An 11,338-nucleotide genomic window follows, 5' to 3' on the forward strand; every position below is an offset into this window, starting at 1 on the left:
GAGAGAGAGAGAGAGAGAGAGAGAGAGAGAGAGAGAGAGAGAGAGAGAGAGAGAGAGAGAGGAGGAAGAAAATATATCAGTGACAAAAGTAACTATACTAAGGGCTCTAATATTTCAGATAGACCATCATGGCACGTGTGGAAAATAAAGATTAACGCTTCCCTTAGTTTTCCTGGAATGGTTTTGGGCACTATTAATCTACCTCTGTTTGCTCTTTCTGATATTTTTAGCTCCATGATGTTTTCGGCAATTCCTTCTATCTGTTTCCATGCCTGAATTATCATGTAGCGTTCTCTTCTCCTTTCTAGACTATATAATTTTAAGGATTGTAGTCTTTCCCAGTAGTCAAGGTCCTTAACTTCTTCTATTCTAGCTGTAAATGACCTTTGTACACTCTCTATTTGTGCAATATCCTTTTGATACGTTTTATAAAGCATAATCATGTGATCAGCTTTTCTTGTTTTGAAGTGCCGTAACAACATTCCCATTTTTGCTTTACATTTTGCCAATAGAATTGCTATTTGATCATCGCATAATATGTTCCTATTCATCATCACACCAAGGTCTTAAACTGCTTCCTTATTTGTGATTGTCTCATTATTAGGTCCCCTATATGCATATAGCTTTCCTTCTCTATCTCCATAATTTATTGATTCAAATCAATCCGAGTTAAATACCATCCTATTTACCTCTGCCCAATCATATACTTTGTTAAGGTCTCTTTGTAGCGCGTTCCTATCTTCATCACAAGTAATTTCTCTACTTATTCTTGTGTCATCGGCGAAACTACTCACTACCGATTCCTTAACATTACTGTCTATGTCTGCAATCATAATAACAAACAGCAATGCAGCTAGCACCGTACCTTGTGGCACACCGGATATTACCTTTGCTTCTTTCTCATCGTTTGTAATAACTATCTGTTTTCTGTTGTGTAAAAATTCTTTTAACCATCTTCCTACTTTGTCTACTATATTATGTTTTCTAATTTTCTTCGCTAATATATCATGATCTACCTTGTCAAAAGCTTCTGCAAAGTCTAGATAAACCACATCTGTTTCTTTTCCGTTTTTCGTATTTTTGTATATGTTCTCACGGTGGACTAACAGTTGGGTTTGTTCTTTTTCCAGGTACAAAACCATGTTTTCCTATATTACACAAATTATTTTTTATTAAATGTTTCATAATATTTTTCTTCATTACTCTTTCATACACTTTCAAAATATGTAATGTTAGACTCACAGGCCTATAATTACTTGCCTCTAGTCTTGATCCACTTTTGAAAGTAGGGGTAATATACGCTAATTTGTGCTCATCATAAATCTTGCTTGTATCTACACTTTGTCTTAATAATATTGCAAGTGGCTTTGCGATAGAATTAACTACTTTCTTCAACAAATTAGCAGGGACACCATCAGGCCCTGCTGCTGCTGCTCCATTTTTAATTTCATTAATAGCCTGCACAATATCGGCTTCATTAATATCTATGTCTGATAAATATTCACTATTTTTGTCCCTTATTTCTGTATCATTATCTTCATTATCAATTCTAGGGGTAAATTCTCTCTTATATCTTTCTGCCAATATGTTGCATATTTCCTTTTTTTCATTCGTTAATCTCCCTTCAATTCTTAGAGGGCCTATTTCTATTCTTCTTTTATTCATCTTTTTCGCATACGAGTACAATAGTTTGGGGTTTTGCTTGATATTTACTAGGGTTTTTTCTTCCAAGTCCCGTTTTTCATTTTCTTTTGATTGTATAATCTTTTGTTCTGTATTTTCTATCTTACATTTTAGTTCAATCACTTTCCATGCAATTTTTTCTTTTGCAAGACCTTTTTTCCACTTTCTGATTTTCTGGAACAAGATCCTACAGTTGTCTCTTGGTTATGCATGTCTGATGTTTACCTTTCTTCTTCAGTAAATATTCATCCACTATTTTTCTCTAATATTTTATATAATATCTTCGTATTTACCTGTATATCATCACTTACGAAAATGTTATCCCAATCTTTGTTTAATTCTTCATTTATTTCTGACCATTTTATACTTTTACTGTAAAAATTGTATTTTCCATATCCTTCCCACTTTTTCATCTCTTGCTTATCTCTGTTTTCACTTGCTATAGAATGGACTGTTAATTCTATGACATTATGGTCTGAAATACTCGTATAATAAACTATTATTTCTTTAACATAATTCACCTCGTTCACAAATACTAGGTCTTAAGTATTTTCCTTTCTTGTTGGCAGGTGATTTATTTGTGGAATGTTGTATTCTAGTAGCATATCTAATAGCTTTTCGAATTGCCTCTTATCTTCTGCACTACTATTACTCGCTTTTTTATATGTATAAATACAACCACAATCTCCTATTCGCTCTCTCCAATCTACGAAAGGAAAGTTAAAGTCTCCGGATAGGAGAATAGTCCAGTCCTTGTGATTTCTACTTATATCATCCAATTTTTCTATTATTGTGTCAAACTCTTTAGTATTAGGGGGTCTATATATTACTATGTTCATTAATTTTTCAGATTCAAATTCTACAGCTATTAGTTCACATTCTGAATTACTATATTTCTCATATATTTTTCCTTGTTTTATGTCTTTCCCATATATCGCGGATCCCCCTTGATTCCTATTTTTTCTCTCTGATCTATAAGTTGGAACCCTTTTATTTGATCATCATTACCAGTCTCTTGGGAATACCAGGTTTCACTTATCGTAACTAAACCCTGCGCATTCATCACTATGATGGTTTGCGTGTTATCTCCTTCATTTAATATGGGTAATAATAAGGATTTTCCCATGTCTCTTTCCTGTTCTGGTATGTTGTTCTTTTCTTCATTTCCAGACATTCTGACATTAAAAAATCCAACTTTTCCATAATATTTGATCTTCCTTCATCATAATTATTCATTTTGTGTCTGAATCTGCAATTTTCTCCGTATCTGCACCATCCCCTCACCATCCCCTAGCATCGTATACAGTATTTGTCTCTTGAGCTGAATCTTGGAGCTGATGCTTGCAAATTCTTTGCTGATACTCCATAGCGCGGTGATGGCTTGTTTTTTTCCTTCACCTCATGTTCTTTGTTCCTCTCTTAATTTGTTTCTTTTCTATTTTGGATTTTATTATTTAATTGATTATTTAATTGATTTTGATTCATGGCTACAGGGTGCATATATTTACATTTTTGGTCGAACTTACATCCTTTTCCTTCTTTTAGGTTTTTGCATATTTTTTGGATGTAGATCTCTGCATTCATCCTCTTAGCCATCTAGGTATGCACATTTACCATAGATTTCATAGTTGTGACATACCTTGGGATGTTTGTAGTAACATCTTTCACCGAATCTGCAATTCCCTCTTTTCAAAAGGGTGCAGACTTTGTCTTTCTTTTCAATTTTTTCTATCTTTTTCCCATCAGCATGCAGATCTGGGTAGAGCCTCTTCGGGATTTTATTTTGTGTTGTCATGTCGTAATTTATTTCTTCGTGTGTATGCTGCTTGATTGCCTCTTATGTAGTATCTATGAGTATCTCTGCATCCATACTTTTATCTTGTTCTTTGTTTTCCTTATTTTTTTCTGCCATTTCAGTTTTGAGAGAGAGAGAGAGAGAGAGAGAGAGAGAGAGAGAGAGAGAGAGAGAGAGGAATAAAATATATCAATGACAAAAGTAGCTATGCCAAGGGCTCTAATATTTCAGGCAGATCATCATTGCACGTGTAGAAAATAAGAGAGAGAGAGAGAGCCTCTCTCAATATGTCCTGACATGACAGACGGAAACTCCCCCTACGCCAAGCAGAGAATAAAGATTCCGTCCACAGGCTGGACGTGTCTGAGGGAGGAGGTCTTCTTCCAATTCGATCATCTCAAAAGCGATTTTTTACCTGAGGAGAGGTTTTTATTTGGCTTTTTATGACTGCAGCAGTGGTGCTCTGTGGTCGCCTTCCTCCTCCTCCTCCTCCTCCTCCTCCTCCTCCTACCTCCTCCTCCTCCTCGTCCTTCTTCGCCCGAATGGGATGGGGGCTGGAGACAGTCGCATAAATAGACAGGGAGGGAGAGAGATAGAAAGAGACAGAGAGGAGGTACTGAAAGGGGTGATACACACACACACATATATATATATATATATATATATATATATACTATATATATATATATATATATATATATATATATATACATATATATATATATATATATATATATATATATATTACTATATATATTAATATATATATATTAATTTATGATATATTATATATATATATATATATTATATATATTATATATTTAAGCAGGGTATCACTTGATGCTTGTGTATGTAAGAGAGAGATAAGGAGAGAGATATAATGAAAGGGGGATATATAAAGAGCAGGTCAGAGAGAGAGAGAGAGAGAAGGGGGTTGGGGAGAGACAGCTTCTGTACATTGAGCTTAAACAAAAACTTTGCTACAGGTTTTTTTTTTTTTTTTTTTTTTTTTTTTTTTTTTTGTTTTTTTTTTTTTTTTTTTTTTTTAATTCCATCGCTGTCGTTGGGTATTTTGTGTATTTTAGTCTTTTTCGTTTTCAGATCTTTCGAAAAACATTTCGTTTTTTATATTTTTTTGGTCCTGACCTTTATTATTATTATTTTTTTTTTTTTTTTTTTTTTTTTTTTTTTTTTTTTTTTTTTTTTTTTGCTCTATCACAGTCCTCCAATTCGACTGGGTGGTATTTATAGTGTGGGGTTCCTGGTTGCATCCTGCCTCCTTAGGAGTCCATCACTCTCCTTACTATGTGTGCCGTTTCCAGGATGACACTCTTCTGCATGAGTCCTGGAGCTACTTCAGCCTCTATTTTTTCTAGATTCCTTTTCAGGGATCTTGGGATCGTGCCTAGTGCTCCTATGATTATGGGTACGATTTCCACTGGCATATCCCATATCCTTCTATTTCTATTTTCAGATCTTGATACTTATCCATTTTTTCCCTCTCTTTTTTTTTCTTCAACTCTGTGTCCCATGGTATTGCGACATCAATGAGTGATACTTTCTTCTTGACTTTGTCAATCAACGTCACGTCTGGTCTATTTGCACGTATCACCCTATCCGTCCTGATACCATAGTCCCAGAGGATCTTTGCCTGATCGTTTTCTATCACTCCCTCAGGTTGGTGCTCGTACCACTTATTACTGCAAGGTAGCTGATGTTTCTTGCACAGGCTCCAGTGGAGGGCTTTTGCCACTGAATCATGCCTCTTTTTGTACTGGTTCTGTGCAAGTGCCGGGCATTCGCTTGCTATGTGGTTTATGGTTTCATTTTTCGTATTGCACTTCCTACATATGGGAGAGATGTTATTTCCGTCTATCGTTCTTTGAACATATCTGGTTCTTAGGGCCTGATCTTGTGCCGCTGTTATCATTCCTTCAGTTTCCTTCTTTAGCTCTCCCCTCTGTAGCCATTGCCATGTGTCATCGCTGGCTAGTTCTTTAGTCTGTCTCATGTATTGTCCGTGCATTGGTTTATTGTGCCAGTCCTCTGTTCTGTTTGTCATTCTCCTGTCTCTGTATATTTCTGGGTCTTCGTCTACTTTTATTTTTCAGTCCTTCTTTTTCCTTTTTTTTTTGCACTTTTTTTTCTTTTTTTTTTAGCCCTGGCACCTTTTCTTTTTTTAGCCCCACTCGTCTTCAGATATTGCCCCAGTGCTCTGTTTTCGATGTTGACGCAGTCCTCTATACTTAGTAGTCCTCTCCCTCCTTCCTTTCGTGTTATGTATAGTCTGTCCGTATTTGCTCTTGGGTGTAGTGCTTTGTGTATTGTCATATGTTTCCTGGTTTTCTGATCTATGCTGCGGAGTTCTGCCTTCGTCCATTCCACTATTCCTGCGCTGTATCTGATTACTGGCACTGCCCAGGTGTTTATGGCTTTTATCATATTTCCGGCGTTGAGTTTTGACTTGAGTATCGCCTTGTGTCTCTGCATATATTCTTTCCTGATCGTGTCCTTCATCTCTTGGTGTTTTATATCCCCTCCTTCCATTATTCCCAGGTATTTGTATCCTGTCTCATCTATGTGTTTGATGTTGCCCCTCCCTCTGGTAGCTTTATCCCTTCAGTTCTCGTTACTTTGCCCTTTTGTATGTTGACTAAGCGCATTTTTCTATTCCGCCAATAAACTCCATCCCTGATGTCCCCAGATACAATCCTTACAGTCTGGATTAGGGTATCTATTTCCTTGATGCTCTTACCATACAGCTTGATGTCGTCCAGGAACATCAGATGGTTGATTCTGTTGCCTCTTTTCTTGAGTTGGTACCCGGCATCCATCTTCTGTAGTACTTTTGTCATGGGAATCATGGCTACTACGAAGAGTAGTGGGGACAGTGAGTCGCCCTGGAAGATCCCTCTCCTGATATTAACCTCTGCTAGTCTTATTCCAGAGCTTGTAAGTATTGTATTCCAGTTGCGCATTGTATTTTTGAGGAAGCTGATGGTGTTTTCCTCTGCCCCATATATTTTCAGGCATTCTATTAGCCATGTGTGTGGTATCATGTCGAAGGCTTTCTTATAGTCTATCCATGCCATGCTTAGGTTGGTTTTCCTTCTCCTACTGTTCTTCATTACCATTTTGTCTATCAGGAGCTGGTCTTTTGTGCCCCTACACTTCCTTCTGCAGCCTTTCTGTTGGTTGGGGATGGTGTTTGTCTACCTATAGGAGTTGTATAGCCTTCACTGATGATACCCGTTAGTAACTTCCACATTATTGGTAGGCAGGTGATAGGCCTGTAGTTACTGGCTATATTTCCCTTACTCTTGTCTTTCTGGACTAAGGATGTTCTTCCTGTGGTCATCCATTTTGGTGCATGGTGATTTGAGATACAATGCTGGAGTTGTTCTGCTATTCGTGGGTGTAGGGCCTTGAAGTTTTTGAGCCAGTATCCATGGACTTCATCAGGACCTGGGGCTTTCCAGTTTGGCATTTTCTTTAGTTGGTGTCTGACTGTGTCTGTCGTGATCTCTGTGAATCTTTGTTTTATTCTCCCTGTTTCTTCTTCCTTGACTTCCTGGGGCCATGTTGCATGTTTGTTGTGTGATACCGGATTGCTCCATATGTTTTCCCAGAGTCTCTTACTTGGTTCGGCTTCAGGAATTTCTGGGTGGTTGTCTTCCCCTCTTAGTTGGCTGTATAGTCTTTTCTGGTTGGTTCCGAATAGTTTGTTCGTTTGGTATCCCTTATTCCTGTTCGTGTACTGTTGGATCTTATGTGCTTTGGCCTTAAGCCTCTGTTTTACATCTTCTATCGTGTTGTTTAGTCCCCTCTCTTGTACTTTGTATTTCTCGTTGAGTTCCTCCCTTGTTTTCTTGCTTCTTAGCCTTTTTTCTGCCATCTCTTTCAGTTTACTCAAGTCAGATCTCATCACCATGATTTGCTTTTCCAGGCGCCTTTTCCAAGGAGGTTGCTGTTTTGGTTTCTGTTGGGTTGGTTGTACTGGTGGTGTTGGTGTTCGAATCCCCATCAGTTCTGCTACTAATCTTGCTCCTGCATATATCACGTTATTTGTTTCTGTGATACTGGTGGTGTGTATTATGCCCATTATTTCATTGACCTCACTTGTTTTCATGGAGGGGATCTTTGTTCTCTCTGTATCTGGCTCCATCCATTGTCTAATCTTTTCTACCCATTCCGTCCTCTCTGTTACTTCGTCGGTGTTTCTTCGTGTGCCGTTGTTTGATACCTCATCCTCCCTGTCGTCTTCTGTGGCATCGTCTCTCAGTTCGTCTTCGTGTAATTCGTTGTCGTGTGACATTTCCCTTTCCAGTTCTTCTCTTTCTGTTGGGGAGAGCCAGTTCTTTTTCTTAATGTTCCTTACTTGGTCTGCTAGCCTCTGCTCTGTCTGGGGGGTGTTATTCCAATCTTCTTCTATATCCTCTCTCCGTCGGGTTGCTTCTGATGTAGCATCTCCATATTTCCTTATTTTCTCCTCTTGTCCATTTCTTCCTTTTTTTTCTTCTGTAGCTCCAATTCTCAGGTGTTGAGTACTGTCGTTGTGGTGATCAGTTGCTGGATGACGACTCATCCAAGTACCTGACCGCTCTTCCCTTCAATTGGGTTGAATACCTGGTTGGGCCGGACGAAGCTCCTCTGTTGCCAGAGGTTCCATTTACGTCGTTGTCGTTTATTCCTTCATTTCTTTCCATCATTGCTGAGTTTTGCTATTTAACCCATAGCTGGACCCTACCCCATCAGGGATAGGTACTCATTTGCAGCTGAGTAGACTGAGGAAATTATGGTAAAGATCCTTTCCCAAGGAATCAACGCCGAGGAGAGCGGTCACCCATCCAACGACTGACCAGCCCCAACCAATGTTGCTTAACTTGAATTCTTTAAGTCCATTGACGACCTAACTCTCTCCTCCACGGCGCCACATTTGTTATTATTATTATTATTATTATTATTATTATTATTATTATTATTATTATTATTATTATTATTATTATTATTTCAAACAAGTCGAAAAGTCCTTTAACTTTGAAAATAAACTCGTATGCAAAAAATAAATAAATAAATAAATAAATAAACAAACAGCATAAACAGAGAAGGGGAAGAAATGTCAAAACATAATGACGACTCAACTAAGAAATCAATATCACCCTACCCCCTCCCCCCTCCACCCCCACCCCCAACGCCCCCCCCCCCCCAAACAAACAAAACAGGTGCGTAATTCAAGAAAAAAAAAAACACGGCGTACGTAAGAAACAGTCTATTCCGTCGAAGCTGAGGATTTTAATGGCGTCTTTTAGGCCTATGCCATTTGAATGAATGCGCACCTCGTCAGCAAATTATAATATATTGCTATTTCGTGTTGGGATTCAAGATTACCAACCGGGAAAAAAAATACCTCGTTACGCAGAGTTTCAAACTCGAAAAGAATATGTAAGAATGAGGTCGAGAAGTGACAAGATCACAGTGTCTGCGATACATACATTTTACCAGGTGGTTGTGACCTGTGTAAGTTGTATATCTCAGCCTAAAAACGAACTAAAAACATATGGATACCATGACAGCCCCGCACGTAACTTGGTGAAATGTTTGGATACCATGACAGCCCCGAACGGAACTTGATGAAATGTTTGGATACCATGACAGCCCCAAACGGAACTTGGTGAAATGTTTGGATACCATGACAGCCCCGAACTTAACTTGGGGAAATGTCTGTTCAGGGATCAGATGTGCTCAAGTAGTAACAACACGCACCACGAGCATTGAATGAGGGCTGTTGGGAGCATTGTCCCTTCGTGAATATTTTGGGAAATAGTGGAGTACAACTCTTATCATTTGGTTCAGAAGTGTTACGTTTGTTTTAGGCACTGAATGTCTGCTCAATTAAGCTAGAAATTTAGTAGGGAAAAACTCTCTATCGCGAGAGTATATAGTGTTAAGAGTCCGTGTATAATTTTGAAGACTTTACAAAAAGCTTTCGAACCCTTCCCTGGGTTCATCTTCAGTCCAAAAAGATGAACCCAGGGAAGGGTTCGAAAGCTTTTTGTAAAGTCTTAAAAATTATACACGGACTCTTAACACTTTGTATTATTGTGGACCCTTTAGAACATAAGCCAGAAATGTTAGGTTAGGTTACTGTCTTTGATTATTTTAGAAGTGCTACGTTTGTTGAGGCTATTAATTAAGGTAGAAATGTTAAGTTAGGTTATTGTCTCGGGTCTGGATGCTTTCTGATTTATATCTTAGTTTAACCAGACCACTGAGCTGATGAATACCTCTCCTCCTCCTAGGGTCAGGAACCAATTGTCTCCTTAGCAGCGGGACCTACAGCTTATTGTGGGATCTGAACCACATTACCTCATCGAGAAACTAATTTCTAATCACCAGATATAAACTCCTCCGGTTCCACGCTGGCGGGCGTGCGAAGCGAACTCGGGCTACCAGATTGATAGTCGAGTACGGACGGAACCAACTTGTCCAGTGAGGAACTTGGGTTATGATATGAGAATAGGTTATAGATGATAAAGATAAGGTTAAAAATTTTAGAGTAACTCAATTTAGGCATTTTAGCAGATAGTATCTGGAATACTAGGTTAGGTTAGGTATAGTCAGCTAAATTACGGTTGAGAGTTTAATGTGCCATGGCTGAGAGTTTCACACAGTATTATACGCTGTACAGAAAACTCGACTTTTGACTTGTATATCGTTATCGAGTAGAATTTGCCATCTGAATACATTGAGGTTCAGCAAGGTGTGTGTCATAGGCGTCGATGACTAGTGTTTTCGTGACGGCGCGAATGTTGATAAATCAATCAATCAATCACTGGTGTTAGCTCTCTCTCTCTCTCTCTCTCTCTCTCTCTCTCTGAGTTACCTCCACGGACATGAGACTTCTGGTTTGCCGCCTCACGTGTAATAAAAGAGGCATCAGTCCTCTATTGTAATAATAGATTATTTCGCGGAACTGACACAAAGTGTTCCTATACTTTCCTATTGTTGCAATTTGTCTGTCCGTCGGCACTTTTTCTGTCCGCCCTCGGATCTTAAAAACCGCTGAGGCTAGAGGGCTGCAAATTGATATGTCGATCAACCACCCTCCAAACATCAAACATACCAAATTGCAGCCCTCTAGCCTCAGTAGTTTTTATTGTGTTTAAGGTTACATTTAGCCCACAGTTCTTAAAAACAGCTGACGCTAGAGGGCTGCAATTGCATCTTTCTAGACTCATTAGTTTTGATTTTATTCAAAGTTAAAGTTAGCCATGATCGTGCAACACAGGCCACGACCGGGCCGTGGCTGAAAGTTTCATTGGCCGCTGCTGAGAGATTCATAGAACATCGTATGCTGTATAGAAAACTTTATTGTTCGGAACGCATTGTTTACTTGTATATATAATTTTTTTTAACTGTAACAAATGAATGTTTATTATTATTATTATTTTTACTCTAATCCAAGGAGAGAGAGAGAGAGAACGAGAGAGAGAGAGAGAGAGAGAGAGAGAGAGAGAGCAGTAGCTGGTAAAAATCAGTGTACCATCTTATCTAGAGAGAGAGAGAGAGGGAGAGAAAGAGAGATGGGGGCGGGGTGGGGGTGGGGAGAGAGAGAGATAACAATATACTCATACACCTCTCGTTAGATTACTCATCAACCTTAACCCTGAAATCGAAAATACACCAAACCACACTCCCCCCACAAACCCATCCCCCTACCCAGCTCTCTCTCTCTCTCTCTCTCTCTCTCTCTCCCACCCGCATTTGACTCATGGAAAAAGGGACTGTTCCATACGTTTTGCGATCAATAACCGGTCCCGGGGGGTTTAGGGGGTTTGTATAGTGGGGGGGGGGGTTAGG

The sequence above is a fragment of the Macrobrachium nipponense genome, chromosome 25 (genome assembly GCF_015104395.2).
Source record: "Macrobrachium nipponense isolate FS-2020 chromosome 25, ASM1510439v2, whole genome shotgun sequence".
In the NCBI taxonomy this organism is placed as follows: Eukaryota; Metazoa; Arthropoda; class Malacostraca; order Decapoda; family Palaemonidae; genus Macrobrachium; species Macrobrachium nipponense.